This window comes from Podarcis vaucheri, assembly GCF_965113315.1.
Source record: "Podarcis vaucheri genome assembly, chromosome: 2".
In the NCBI taxonomy this organism is placed as follows: domain Eukaryota; kingdom Metazoa; phylum Chordata; class Lepidosauria; order Squamata; family Lacertidae; genus Podarcis; species Podarcis vaucheri.
Genome location: NC_138760.1, coordinates 90,184,129 through 90,200,300, shown reverse-complemented (window position 1 = coordinate 90,200,300; position 16,172 = coordinate 90,184,129). Strand labels below are relative to the sequence as shown.

The 16,172-nt window shown below is 43.6% G+C and overlaps 1 long non-coding RNA gene across 1 annotated transcript; it reads left to right on the top strand.

Moving 5' to 3' along the window:
- Positions 1–6,384: 6,384 nt before the first annotated feature.
- Positions 6,385–15,940, top strand: LOC309525481. The gene is made up of 2 exons (XR_014216333.1): positions 6,385–6,706; positions 14,514–15,940. It is a non-coding gene; the product is annotated as an uncharacterized lncRNA (long non-coding RNA).
- Positions 15,941–16,172: the final 232 nt, after the last annotated feature.

Genomic DNA, 16,172 nt, shown 5'->3' with positions numbered 1-16,172 from the left:
ATGACAGCATCTCTCTACATCCTTCTCCCTCTCAAGTTAGATGCATTCAAATAAAACTAGTAACTAGCTTCCAAAGATAGGAAGCTACATTGCCCTCCTTTGACGTCAGATACATTAATGTGAGTTGGCATCTGGGGTACAAGGTTCCCCTCTCTGTCCTATGTGTTTTCCCTGTTTCTTTGCTATTCTCATTCACTTCTTAAGCATCAAGTCATTAGGGGCCGATATCTGCTCCCCCACCCTCTCCAAAGTGCTTAGTATGTTTCAGGCACCCTATTAATGATAATGACTTTCATTATCTGCCTTAGGAAATGCTGCTGTTGCTTGAAACTATCTGCATTGAAATATTTATCCACTGATGGTGCTGACCACTGCATCTCTGAAAAGCACCTGTGCTGCGGTGTCCTTACTGTATTGTGGATCTGCCTGCTCTTATCCACAGTTCCACACTTGCACTATGTCGGGGAGAGTGCAGGCACAATGTTATGAAGATACATCGTGTGTTAAAAACTGCATCCATTTGAACAGAAGCAGCTTTCTTTCCCAGTTCTGCTTTGCATACTAAATCTGATGTAGGGAAATCCACTAAATCTGATGTTGAGGATCCCATCCTTAGCTGCTGTCTGCTAGTGATGGAATGCCCTTTTTCAGAGTTAGAAACTTATGTCGTTGTCCAAACTCCTGCTCCAATAATCACCAAGCTGAGAAAAATGAAACAACTAGGTGCAATTGCAGTCTCTTTCCACTTCCACCACCTGCCCCAGCCGTCTTCATTCGGACAAATGCAGTCCTAAAACAATCCGCTGGGGAAAACAAATGATAGCCATGTTCAAATATACATGATAGCCATGTTCAAATATATAAAAGGATGTCATATAGAGGCGGGAGAAAGGTTGTTTTCTGCTGCTCCAGAGAAGCGGACATGGAGCAATGGATCCAAACTACAAGAAAGAAGATTCCACCTAAACATTAGGAAGAACTTCCTGACAGTAAGAGCTGTTCGACAGTGGAATTTGCTGCCAAGGAGTGTGGTGGAGTCTCCTACTTTGGAGGTCTTTAAGCAGAGGCTTGACAACCATATGTCAGGAGTGCTCTGATGGTGTTTCCTGCTTGGCAGGGGGTTGGACTCGATGGCCCTTGTGGTCTCTTCCAACTCTATGATTCTATGAAATGCAGCTAAGCAGAAGAAATCAGCAATTTTACTTTTTTAACTGAGATGTAAAAATAATGAAGGATGGGTGAAACTAGAAAAAGAGGAACCAAAACCCCCACAAACCTACCTCCTAGATGGTTTATTTGTTTTTGAATGATGCAGCTCCATGCAAAACCGGGATCCAATGACATTTCTATTTCCAGCTTCCACACAAATTTCAGATAATCTATTCAGAGTCAACACCACACAAACAAAAGTTGAAGTGCAAGCATACTAGCTGTAGCTCCACAACTTTGCGTTTTACATGCACCACCTGCTGCAGATACTTCAATCTCCTTCCGAAAACTCTTGTTTCCTCTTTTGAGCTACTTTTGATACTACTTTGCACTCCTAGCTTCTTATGGGCGATATCAAACAATGTATGAGCAGACGGCTGCTCCTCTTCCTCCACCCTGCAGCTCCCATGTGCACCCCACATCTTTACACCAGGGTTTTCACACCATGGATTTTAGCACGGGGCAGCGGGGGGTGGGGTGGGGAGAGAAGCTTTCCCTGTTACTAAATTCTGTATGTTGGGCTGCTGCCTTTAATCTGAAAATTCTCTGTTGACGCATGGAGCGACTAGTCCAAGCTTGATCACCCCATCCTATCAAGGGGAGTCAGGGAAGTAGGTTGGTCATTATTCTCTCTCATTTTAAGGGATGACCCCCCAATTTTTAATTAATTGACTTGTCATAAGTAAAGAGAACTAACTTTGCACATTTTCTCAGTGTGGAATACAGCTTAAAGACCAACCATTTCCCACAACTTTTCTCCTGATCCCCAGTACCCTTACTCGGAAGCAGATTCCCTGTGATAAATGAGGCTGATGTCCTAGCAATGTCAAAGAGGTTGTGAGTAACAAAGGAAAGAAAACATCTGTCCATTCCCATCCCATCTCAAATGCAGTATTGAGGATAAGGCTTTCTGATGCAAATAGGCTTGCCCGCATCGTTAATTTTAGGCTGTTGAGTAGCTAACGACTTTTATTAATGGATTCAAAAGCAAAGATGTAGTGAACTGTTTTAAACCTGATAACTAATTATCCCTTTTGAGCATGAATGCATAGATAGTGAAAACTGTTGCATAGCTGGAAGCAAACATGCATCGGGAGGGGGGGTGGAGCAAGGGTGTGTCGGTTGGGGGGTCCTATAGGAGAGGCAAATGATTGGTGGAAGGGCCTGGGTTCAAATGCTGCTCTTTGGTGTATTATTAACAGTGAAATCCTATGCATTTCTTCTCAGATGTAAGCTCGACTGGGTTAAAGGGAAATTATTTCCAGGTACTTATGTATAGGATTGCTGCTGCCAGTCAGAATGGTCAATACTGAGTTAAATGGACAAATAGCCTGACATGTTATAAGGCAGTTTCCTAGTATACCATCGCAGAGCCCAAGATTTTCAGGGATTTGAATTGCAACCCTTGTATACATCACAGAATTCTGGAGCAATGCTTGTGCAATTCTGATCAATGGATGCTGATGAAATTCAGTTTTTAAGTCCATAGGTTTAAGCATTTCATGTGCTACTTAATTAGAGAAGGATAGCTTTTTCTACTGTGGCCCAAAACCTAGGTAACGCATGTCTTGCTAATAATTTCCCTTGTTCCTAATGGGTGATCCTGGGCAGGGGTAGGCAACCTAAGGCCCATGGGCTGGATGCGGCCCAATCACCTTCTCAATCCAGCCCACAGACGGTCTGGAAATCAGTGTGTTTTTACATGAGTAGAATGTGTCCTTTTGTTTAAAATGCATCTCTGGGTTATTTGTGGGGCACAGGAATTCATTCATTTTTTTTTCTTTTCAAAATATAGTCCGGCCCCCCACAAGGTCTGAGGGACAGTGGACCGGCCCGCGGCTGAAAAAGGTTCCTGACCCCAGATCTGGGGCCAGGATGCCTTAAGGGCAGGCTCATACCCCATGAACATTCCCCGTTACCTGCATAAGATTTTGAGGCCCTTCTCTAGATTTTCTCGCTGTCTGATTTGTAGTGGATGACAATCCAAGACATGGCCTTATTGGTGGTGATGCCTAGATCATGGAACATATAGTGTTATGATATCACACCTTGACCAGTGTGATCAGCAGTGTCCATAGCTGCAGCGGAGAAGACCATCGAGAGCGTTAGAGTCTAGTTGTTAGCCTTTTCAAAGTTGACAGTTACGAAAACTCCTTGCCCATACAGTAAGGTGTTTATTGTCTCAAGACACAATACAAGTCAAACACACTATATGCATATGCTGAAGAGATACTGGTGCATCATGAACTATTGTTGTTGTTTAGTCGTTTAGTCGTGTCCGACTCTTCGTGACCCCATGGACCAGAGCACTCCAGGCACTCCTGTCTTTCCACTGCCTCCCGCAGTTTGGTCAGGCTCATGTTTGTAGCTTCGAGAACACCGTCCAACCATCTCGTCCTCTGTCGACCCCTTCTCCTTGTGCCCTCAATCTTTCCCAACATCAGGGTCTTTTCCAGGGAGTCTTCTCTTCTCATGAGGTGGCCAAAGTATTGGAGTCTCAGCTTCAGGATCTGTCCTTCCAATGAGCACTCAGGGCTGATTTCCTGAAGAATGGAGAGGTTTGATCTTCTTGCAGTCCAGTCCATGGGACTCTCAAGAGTCTCCTCCAGCACCATAATTCAAAAGCATCAATCCATAATTCAAAAGCATCAATCCATAATTCAAAAGCATCATGGATCCCTTCATGGATCGCTGCATTGCGGTGGCAAAGGGGCTTGAATAACTCAGAGAAGCTATGAGCTATGCCGTGCAGGGCCACCCAAGATGGACAGGTCATAGTGGAGAGTTTTGACCAAACGTGATCCACCTGGAGCAGGAACCGGCAAGCCACTCCAGTATCCCTGCCAAGAAAACTCCATGGACAAAGGCAACAGGCATGAACTATTACTAAGTACGATTCTCTGGTCTTAGAGGTCAAACTGCAGACATCCAAATATACAGAGAGATCCACTCACTTAATCCAAACTCCTCACTTCTAACTGCTTGATGAATGCAGCCTTGGCTTTATAAGCATGCACACACATTCTTTTGGAGAAGGTGAGGGTGTATAGATAATGCCAGAGGCCTGTATCCTTGATCTGTTTCTAATAGCCTACCACAGCTGGCATTCTTCCCTGAACAGAATTCAGATGTGGGGATAAGGCAACTTCTGGCAATGCTCCCGAGTAATTAAAAAAAAGGGAAGAATTGACCTATCTATTAAAAAAAAATATTCCACCTTCCAGACCAAGCAGTTAGTGCAATTTCGCACACATTTCCAAATTACACCAATGTGTAATTACCTCCTTCCAAAGGAGCCTCACATGACTCCCTCACTAATGGGGTTCAGATGACAAGTTAGACCCTTAATTTATCACAAAAAAGTCAATTCAACTTTAATTTAAAACCTTCAATTTTGCCACCAATGACTGGCTTACTGTATTTTTCTGTGTATAAGACTAGGTTTTCCCCCTAAAAAATAATGTCCAAAATTTGGGGGCATCTTATACACGGATAGATCTCCCCCATTTTCTTAAATTGGAGTCCCCCGTCTTATACATGGGGGCGTCTTATAAACAGAAAAAATAAAATACAGTAATTGTAGCATTTCCCCCATTCTCTGTTTTTCTTAAGCCTCAGTGCTAATATGGAAGGGATGGGAGGACAGTATCAGTAGCTACCACTGGGAAGTCAGTTCTAAGAGCACCATATTCCTGGAGATGATGTAGGATTTTGTGTGGACTGTAGAAGCAGCATCATGGGCCATATGGGGAGACCCATGAGGGACCTGGAAAGAACACTGGATCTTCATATTTGACACCTGTTCATTGCACCAGTAGCTGAAATTCAGTGTGGATCCACAGCACTATTTGTCAGTTTCCATGTGTCTTTCGTGGTTAGCCCTGTTGGGCATTGATATGCTGCCAGATACTGTGAATTGCTCAAAATGCCTATGGCATGAATTCAAACTGTGGGCCAACATTAATCCAGCTAGCTGACTGCTCACCTGTTCTCCTGTAACCTGGGCATATATTATTGTGTTGGATGAACAATTCACCAAACTGGGATGCAATCTTCAAATACTGGCAAAATAAATTCCCCAACCCCCAATAAGAGATAATTTGAGGAGTGTATTGCTGAGAACATCAAATTTATTTAAATACAGAAGCAGGAAATTAGCCAGGGAATTGGTTAATTAATAATAATAATAATAATAAATTTTATTTATATCCCGCCCTCCGCAGCCGAAGCCGGGCTCAGGGCGGCTAACAACAATAAAACAGTATAAAAGTATAGCATAAACAACACTCTAATTGCCAAAGATGTTAAAGGTTTAGCAAAGGAGGCATAGGAAAGTGCAGAAAAGTTTAATTGTTTGCATCTCTATTCACTATGGAATATTTAATTATGTAGTTACATATTTATTAGTTCAATTTTATAACTCATCCTTCCTTCCCAAAGGGGGCCTAGGGTGGTTCACAATAGTAAATTTACATTAAAGTGTTTTAAAACAATACTGTAACGTATTTCAGTCAACAGTTAACAATCAGCTTTATAAGAACTTCTAAAAACTCTTTGGCCTGGATTAACAATAAATCTACATGCTTGCTGAATGCAGCTAAAGAGGGGGATCCCTTGGGAGGGAATTCCATAACCAGAATGCTGCCACTGAGAGTGCCCTTTTTTAGGTCCTATGAGTAGAATCTCTTCCACAGCTTACAAATTTCAAGAGGTCTCAATGTATTGATGAAAATGCTAAGTACTTGTTTCCCAAGTCATGTAAGGTTATATTATCTGCTGCTAGTACTGATGTTTTCAATTGGTCCTAGTAACTCACAAATAGCCAGTGGTGTGGCTTAAGGAAAGGAGATAATAGGATATTCTCTTGTTACACCATAAAAGGTAAAGGTAAAGGACCCCTGGACGGTTAAGTCCAATCAAAGGCGACTATGGAGCGCGGCACTCATCTAACTTTCAGGCCGAGGAAGCCAGCATTTGTCCACAGACAGCTTTCCGGGTCATGTGGCCAATATGATGAAACTGCTTCTGGTGCAATGGGACACCGTGATAGAAACCAGAACACATGGAAACACCATTTACCTTCCCTCCGCAGTGCTATCTATTTATCTACTGCCACTGGTGTGCTTTCGAACTGCTAGGTTGGCAGAAGCAATGGGAGCTCACCGTTGTGCTGATTCAAACTTAACATCTGAAACACTGTTATGAGGAATAATGTCTGAAGGTTTAATTGACAAGAAAGGGATTCAGGAGTGAGCAAGGAAATCACCTTTTTCCTGTTCCAGGTGAACTGTAGAAAGTGTTATTCAATTTTAATAATTATGTTTTGTAACATACAGATGGAGCGGTTAAGCTTTGACCCTCCAGGTATAGTTGGACTCCCTACTCTCACCATTCCTAACCATTGACTGTGTTGGCTGGGGCTAATGGGAGTTGGGATCTCTGGAGAAGGCTGGATCGGGAGTTTAGCCATGTCTGATACAGGAGAGCAAACTTTAATGTAAGAATTAGCATGCTTTCTTCCAACTCTATGATATTATGAACCCCTCACCCCCTTTCAAATCTCTTTGAGAAAGTAGCAAGTGAAGAACAGGAAACAGAGGCCAAGCAGAGTTTCAAAAATATAGGGAAATAAGGGGGGGGGGTTCCCAAAGATAAATTTGGGGACTGTTGCTATTTGAGATTCATAAATGCTCTAGAGTTAGGAGTGAGCAGCCACGGGTTTGCAGCCAGGAATTAGGAGTGAGCAGCCAGGATGGGTTTGTAATCCAAAGCATCTGAAGGTAACCATTGATCTTCAACTAGTGGAGAGGGACTCACTACTAGCTTGCAGTCTGATCCGGGATGGTTTGTGAGCAGTCAGTCATACAAATATGTGGTTCAAAAAAATAAGATATGGGTCCCCAAATGCATGTTTGGGTTAAAACTAGATCCTAGTTTTCAAAACCTTGAAGACTAGTGTTCTAAGCCTCACTTTGGAGACACACGCAAACCTCCACGCCCATTCCTGTGTGGAATGTAATCATTATTTTACTATTTTAGATTACCATTTTAAATAGTACCCCCCAATCTCTCGTTCTGTACTGAATTCTGGGCCTCTTGGATCTATCTCTTTAGTACAGTGGTGTAAGCGTGAATGACAAGACTAATAATCTAACCACCGCTCTTGCTGGGCCCAGTAGCAGGTGTCCCAATACTTTCACTGAATGCCACCTCCCCCCCCCCAAAAAAAAAATTATCAACAATCTTCCTTCAACAATGATTTATTATTGGCATAATTTGCCTTGGTACAATGAGCCAGCGAACATATTTCTGCACCCGGGTGACAGCCAGTTGATGGCTCTCCAGGCTCCTGTTTTATTTAGTGTTGAACCTCATATGATTTGGTTACATTTCTTCCCCCCTCCCGCTTCTCCCTCCGCCCCCCACCTCCCATCCTCCCCACCCAACCTTTTCTCATTTTGTTTTGTTTTGTATGAGTGTGTGTTTCGCATAACCCTGGGCCGGCTGACAGCGCTTGTAAAAACCAGAAGTCGATCTTGCCGTGGCTTTTCACCATTAATCAAGCTGCCTGGAATTGGAAAGTAACACTGACAGGCTTTTATCTTGGAGAGAAGGAGGATGGCAGATGTATTTTATGGTGGATGAGCCTTCACAGCTTCTATTAGGCTGGGACTTCAGTGGTACAAGGTGGTGGTTTGAAAGAAAGGTGGGGGGGGGGGAGAGAGAGAGAGACAGAGAGAGAGAGAAGGGAAGAAGGGACGTGGAGGTTTGGAAAGGGGGACGTGTGGTGGGGGAGACCAGCCGGGAGAAGCAGGGAGAGGCCTATAGATAAATAGATCCGTCAGTCAGGCGATGTGAAGGTCTCTAGGCGGCCAGCCATTGTAGGTGACAGAAAAGGCAATCAAAGACAAAACAAATCAAAAGGTACATCTTATCAGCAGCAGGCCAGCTGGACTTCCACAGCACTCACAGGCCCTGCGGAGGGCAGGAGAAATTAATCGTGCTGTCGAGGCCAGAGAAATTGTCGCCGCTGAAGGTCCAAGTTCAGGCAAGCAGAGGTGGCCAACATTAAAGGAGAAAGAGAAGCGGGGGTGGTGGTGGTGGTGGGTGTTGTGGGGGGAGAGGAGAGAGAGAAAGCGAGCGGTGCTGTCCCACCAGCTCCCTCCTTCCTCTCCCACCCCCTCCACCGGCCGCCTCGCTCTCCTGACAAGTGCATTCATCGTGAGATGATAGCTGGGCACCTATGATTGGTACCTTTAATAATATAGCCCTCGCTCAGCTGTCACCCTGAAAGAACAATTTTTCCTCCCGCTTTCCTCGATGCAAAGATACATTCATAATGAGAAGTGTGACAGAAAGTGGGAGCGCAGGGAGCCAGGGAAAGTTTGGAAGAGCATTAATCAAAAAGTGAAGCTGGGGGTGATGGCGGCTGCCGGGAGCGACAGTGCCATCAATATGGGGTTTGTGGATGGTGTGCGGACCTTTGGGTTGAAACTTCCTGTTATGTTTGAGCCACCTCAAAGGTGGATGCTCTCACAGTGGGGGAGGAGTGACTTCCTCCTTCCTTCCATCCATCCATCCATCCATCCATCCATCCATCCCACAGAAACATCAACTTTGGAAACTTCATTTCTCTTCTTTGCCAAGAGGCTGTGATCAGAGCCATACTTGGTGAGCTAAAGCTTATGCTTTCATCTCATTGTAAAATCACAAACTCAATGTGTACCATTGGACTATGAGCATAATCTAATCCTTACAGCTATCATTTTCTCCATTTTCCTGTTTTATGGGGGCAAGGAGTGTCCTCCAGGAAAGGTGCCTTCTATCCCCAGAGTCTCCATTTTCTTAATCCAGAGCTTTCCAAACTTTTTACGTTGGTGACACTTTTTAGACATATATCATTTCGCGATGCAGTAATTCAGTTTTACTAGCAAACTGAAGGTTAAACTAACCCCTTTCCAGCCCCAAGAGGAGTGCGGGGAGTGTTTTTGCAACACACCAACACACTGCAGCCAACACACTAACATGTCGTGACACACAGTTTGGAAAGCTCTGTCTTAATCCCTTCTTGCTTCACCCCTTCCGTAAATGTTGGTTCAGAAGTTATGGGCCAACTTGTAAGGTAACCCTTTGTCACTTCATTCCCATGGGAATTAGTGCAATGTTGGGTGCACAGATCCATAGTCACGAGTACTTCATCCTCGCAGTGACATTATGACAAATGCAGGTTGCGCAGTGCTATTCTTACTGTTGGGGTCTGCCTCAAATATTGCCATTATATTTTCCTTGCTTTGTTAAATTGAACCAGAATCCAGCCAGCATTATGCACGTTTGGGTCCTATTGATTTAAATGGCAGAGTTAAGCACATTCTTAGTTGGCTCCCATAGAAATACATGGAGTTTAGAGCACAATCTCTGCATGTTTATATGTGTTTATAGTCGGACATGGGACTTACTCCTATATAAACATGCGTAAGATTGCAGTTTAACTTTGCTTGGTTCATGTACTTGACATTTTTTCTACAGTGCTACTGTCTCTGTTACGGATCCAGTGAAATAGTCCCTAAATCTTAAACTACAATAAAATAGTTAATTTTTAAAGTGCCACAGAATTCTGATTTTTGCCACAACAGACTAATACTGTTCCTTTTCTGGAACAGACCAAGAGTGACACTGTCATTTTCCATGTTGCCATATATATTCTTTTATAGATTAGTGCTGAACTAAGAGGTTGTATTGTGTCATCTGACACATCAGCCTGTTTTTTTGTTGGCTGGTGTATCCAGGATTACCTTAATGTATTTAGAATTTTCTGCTGCCTTCATTCCACTCTTGAAGTACTGAGATCTTGTGGAGATATTTACATGCAATATCAGTGATAGGAAGATCACATTCCTGCAGCCTCAGATTACTATGGAGAGAATGACATATGTCCACATGACTCGTATGCTTTGTGGATGTAATGTTTGCTATTCAAATTATTATCTAGAAAGAGCTCAAGACTGACTCACATAATGTTAAGCAGGAACTAGTAAAGCGGCTTTCATATATTACTGCTTAAGAGAGTGAGCAAGCTTGGTCTATAGCTTGGTTCTACCATGTCAGAGCATTTTCTGATCAGCTATAGCTCAGTAGTAAAGCATGTCTCCAGTCCTGAAACCCTGGAGAGTTGTTGCCAGTCATGGCAGCAGACCCTCCAAGCGTTGCTATTTTCCAGGGACGTCCCTGATTTAGAGAAGCTGTCCCGGTTTCTGATTTCATCCCAGAATGTCCCACTTTTCCTTAGGACAGGGGTCAGCAAACGTTTTCAGCAGGGGGCCAGTCCACTGTCCCTCAGACCTTGGGGGTGGATGGCGGACTATATTTTGAAGGGGGGAAAAGAATGAATTCCTAAGCCCCACAAATAACCCAGAGCTGCATTTTAAGTAAAAGCACACATTCTACTCATGTAAATTCCTGGACCGTCCGCGGGCCGGATTTAGAAGGCAATTGGACTGCATTCGTCTTCTGGGGCCTTAGTTTGCCTACCCATGCCATGGGGTGTCCCTATTTTCATTGGGAAAACATGCAGGGTAAGGCGTTATCCAACCCCTGAGCCGTCTGAAGGCAATCCTGCATAGGGAATTTTTTTTTTTAATGTTTAATGTTTTATTATGTTTTTATATATGTTTGAAGTTGCCCAGAGTGGTTGGGGCAACCCAATAAGATATGTGGGGCATAAATAGTAAAGTTATCATTATGGAATGTGACGTCCCTGCTTTCATTGGAGAAATGTTGGATGGTATGGTCCACATATAGAATATCTGTCTCTTGTTTTATAATAACTAATTAAGAATAGAGTAAGGTGGAGGGGAGAGTCGCACCCCCTCAAAAAATGCACCCGGGCCCCCCACGCTACTCCACTGTCTGTGGGCACAATGGAACTTCTTCCTCACCTGCCCCTCCAACCTCTAGGTGGCCTCAAAACCAGCTTTTTCCAAACTATGTTCTTAAAAGCCATGGGCCTCACTGGAAACTTATCAGGGGATTCTTCACTGGTGAGATCTGTACTGGTAGACAAGTTATATTGAAATAAAGTTTTCTCACCACTACTGAAGACAATTGGACCACTGCCCATTTATTGGAGGCAACGGTTGAGCTCAACTGGACTTGACAGTGCTCTGAGCAGGGCACACAGTACATGCCCCACAATCCTTTGCAATGTGCAGGAATTTTGGGGCTGATGAGAAGGTATAAAAGTAATTGTTGAAGGTTGAAATTTTTGAAAACCACTGCTTAAAAATTGAACAGAAGACTGACAGTGTGCTTTGTCCTCCCTCCATTCTCCACCCAAACACTTTTGCAATGTAAGAGGAGATAAATAAATACACAGCCAAGATACCTCAATGGACATGTTTGCAGGACCTTTTCATCTTCCAGTCGCTGCCCTATAATACTTTCTCAAAAGAAAAGCAGGGAAATACGGTGTCAGAATCCTCTAGTTGTTGCTGTTTCTTGGATAGCTTTCCATAAGTATTTTCCAAGCACCAGTACCTTTCCATCTGTAAAATGGAAACAAGTGTGTGTGTGTGTGAGAGAGAGAGAGAGTGAGTGAAATGATGAACAAGATAAGGAAATGTTATTGCTTCAGCCTCAGGCCGAGAATCCAATTAAACAATGATGTTCTCAGTCCCTGGCTTCTGGTGTTCACGTCCCCAGTTTTCCTAACAGACTTGGAGTTTATGCTATGGGTAATGACAAATCATCAATCACCCTCATAAGCTGACACAGAGAGAGCCCTGGCAACATCAGAATCTAGTGTTATTTCAGTATGTAACACAGGTTTGCATTTTTAAAGGCTGAAAATTAAGTAGGGCTGATATGGTCTACATTTGGCTGCCCAGTGCTGTTACTGTGGCATGACTAAAGGTGATAAAAGAGGGTGCTGACCTCCAAAGCAGTAAAACTATTGCTGGTTACCTGTCACATCCTTGTATGCACCTGAGTTAAATTCCTAATGTTTACATACAAACTGCCAATCCTGTCCCAATAAGCCTCTTTCTGCCTTGAACCATTACCACAAAACAAGCTTTCCTTATTAGGGAAGGATCTAACGGCCACCCCAATCCAATTAGTCCAGTAGAAGGGGCTGGATGCCATAGTCCTTTGCCCCAATCCAAGGAAGTGACACGTGTGAGTAATGAAAGGACGGGCAGGACAAAGTTTGCTTTCTGATTTTTCCACAAATCCTACTGCTGAAGAAACAAGCTGATCCATTTAAACAGCTACTAGTCTCTTCAGCAGGAGTAGGAATAATAGAAGCAAACACAGGAAAACACACAGCTCCAGTTTAATGCAGCGTTCTTTCTCCACTTGTTGCACTGTGTGGATCCCAGCTTATATTAGGGATCGATACAAAACGCCTCGGCTTTCTGACCCCTTTCCTCTTTAGCATTGTGACATCACAATAAAGGAGGCTGCATGGGAGTTTTGTGCAGTATTTAAAAAATAACCAAATGTGTGTGTGTGTGTGTGTGTGTGTAAGGGGAGACAACCCCCCCCCCAAAATGTGTTAGCCGCCCTTGGCATATGGTATTGTTTCCTAACTCTAATTGTTCCCTGTCTTGCAGACATCTCTGGTTCTTTACTTGTCCCTGTTCTCTTTATTGTACAACATGTCTTAGGGATGATGCATAAGGTGGATCAGTCTGGTGTGCACATACACACACCTGTGGTGCTGTGGTCTAAACCGGAGTCTCTTGGGCTTGTTGATCAGGTCGGTGGTTCAAATCCACGTGAGGGGGTGAGCTCCTGTTGCTCTGTCCCAGTTCCTGCCAACCTTTGAAAGCACACCAGTGCAAGCGGATAAATAGGTACCACTGTGAAGGGAAGGTAAACGGTGTTTCAGTGCGCTCTGGCACTCGTCATGGCCCTCCATGCACCAGTAGCAGTTTGGTCATGCTGGTCACATGACCCAGAAAGCTGTCTGTGGACAAACAGTGGCTCCCTCGGCCTGAAGTGAGATGAGCGCCGCACCCCAGCCACCTTTGACTGGATCCAGGGGTCCTTTACCTTTTTACCTTACCTTACCACAAGTTGAGCAAGTGAAATAAAATCCTACCTGGGTGCAGAAGAATGCATTTGACCATGGTGGCCAGTGTTCATTGGGATTGATAGGGCAGAAGGCAGAGAGTTCAACAAGGTGGGGCCACTGCCAATGATAGGCAGAGCCAACCAGTGCAAGTATTGCCACCATCCTCCTCCCTACTGAGCTATCACGAGGACAGCTCTGGGACTAAGGAAGAGGATGCTAGGAGCCAGTGCCACTCCCTAGGCTGGATGAGAAGGCAGGTGGGAGTGGGCTGGATGAAGGCAGACCAAGGATGGTGCCCCATTTGCCCAAATGAACCAGCCTCCACTGTGTTTAGATGATTATTATCCAAACAGCCAGCTTTACAAACTCCACTAAACACAATAGGCGTGGATTCCAAAAGTGCCTCCAAGCGATCAGAAAGGCACTTCGGCTTGTATTTGGGGAGGTCCTGAATTTCTGCCAGTAAAATGTCCCAGTCTGTGCCAATCACCTGTGTTTGGTTTGTGTGTGTGTGTGTGTGCTAGGAGTCTGCAAGAGGAAGTGTTCTTTGCTCACAGAGGTTGGGATCCAAACCAATGTGTGAACACTGTCTAAAAGATAAATCAAACCTGTCACAAATTTTTGTCCCTGCTATGCTTAAATGCAGGATCAGATTTGGATAGCAGAGCCAAATTTTGAACAATTTAATTTTGCATATTAATATATAATTTTGCAAACCTTTTATGGTAACCTGCACTTTTGTTGTAGCTTCTCTCTCTCTCTCTCTCCCTCTCTCTTGGCAAGGCTAAAACACTTCTTCTGCATTTTTAACCTTTGGAAGAATGAGAGTGACCTGAAGTGCCTCGAAAAGCTTTTACATTAACAAAAACATCAAGCATGGGGAGAATGCAATTTCAGCACTTCATATTGATATGGATGCAATCATCCTTCAAGCTGCTTTGCCAGTGCACACTGTGCCATTTGCATAGGGGGCACGTACACTGGATTTATGTGTAGTCACTTCCTTAGGGCCGTATCCCAGTAATGACGAGACCCACAACCTGAAGGGAAATCACCACTGCTGAGCTTATAATATTCAACTGGTTCCTGCAGCTCCCACCCACCCCGGGTTTAATATTAGAACTATTTTTCACACCGAAACTGAAATAGTACAAAATATGGGCCTGCTGTAATTGTTGTTAGATTATGTGTCACCCTGATAAGATGTAACAAATATTTTCCTACCCTGCAGGGCCCGTTTCTCTGTGGTTAATGGATGGAGAAACTTCTCATAGTCTGCAGGCAATCGGTCGTAAAAACTTCGCTCTGAAGATTAATGCAATAAGTGCAGCACTTCTGGAAAATGGGCAGAGCTGAATTAAAATAATGCAGTTATTTTTTCCAGATTTAATAAGAAACCTTAAGCAACCGAGATGGGATTTCCCCCTCTGCTAGATCATCGTGTCCTCCATATATAAGAACACTCTTATTTCGATTGATTTTAAAGGAGAATTACAGCTATAGTGCATGGTGCTGTTATTCTTTCAATTGAACTGTTTTATCAGTTATATGACGGCCATTTTCATGGGCAAAGCTTTGACACCAGTAATTCTGATGGGAATCACTTAATAGACCAGATAAACATTCAGGTACAATTTAGCATTCAATGGTTGTTGTTGTTTTAATCCTTTATATTACAGCTTGGTTGGTTTTCCTGGATTTTTTAAAAATACCTGCTCTTTATGAAGCATGGTGCCTGTCTCTTTGCAAACTGTTCCACAATAAAATAAAATATATGGAATGGAATCAAACAGAAGCGAAATCTGATGCCACCATCTAGCCCTTGTGCTGCCTACCCAAAGCTGGCTAAGTGAAGTGCTGGGCTTTGGGAAGGAGGTGTGAGTACGGTTGCCACATGTCCAGGATTTCTCAGGCATATCTGGAATACTGCAGTTGGCAGCAGTGTAGGAAATAGGAAAAATGTCTGGGAAAATCCGGACATACTGCAGCCCACGTCGGCAGTGCTGTTTTTGCAGATTTCCCATAAAAATAGATCAAAAACGGCTAATTTTGCTCAACAACTTTTCTGTCCCAATTTTCAGTTTGAAATATGGCACCCCCAGGTGTGAGACTCTGGCCGGGTCCTAGATCCCGCGCACCTCCTTCCCAAACCCAGTGCCTCTTTACCCGCCTTTGGGAAAGCAGCACAAGGGCTGCAGGAGGGAAGGGTGTTGTCAAATGTTGCTGAGGGCTGCCGAGAAAGGCTTTGAGGGCTGCATGGGATACAAATTTAATTACTACTACTGCTGCTGCTGCTGCTGCTGCACAGCCCTGCTCTAGCACAATAATCTTCTCTTGCACAATGGAACTTCCCTCTCTCCTCACGAGGGTCAGAGGGAGATCCCAAGTGCTCATTGTACATGTTTGCAGGTTCTGTATTTAACAACTTTGCTATACAAGAACACACATGCTTGTTTCCAGGCCAGTTCAAGGTACTTACATTTAAAGCCCTAAATGGCTCAGGCCCAGACCTTCTAAAATAATCTCTCCTCTAATTGCATTTATATAATTGTTTGGATTTTTACGTTGTGTAGATAGATAACATTTGTGTTGTATTTTGTAAACCACCTTGTTTTCTGCTGAGAGGTGTTATATAAATTAAATACACAAAGAAACAAAGACCACTCTACCTGCTCCCTAAGATCCAATTATGAATTTCAAATACATTACTTGTGTGTGTGGTCCAACAAGTAAATGAAATCTAGTTTATAAATGACTCACATTTCTGACTGATGCAGAAAGGGAAACTTATATGACCTTTTTTTCTTAAGAAAAATTAATCCTTATCATTTTATGGGAAAGGAGCAGGTGATGTTCAAGTCCCTCTCTTCGTACTGTACTTATATATACA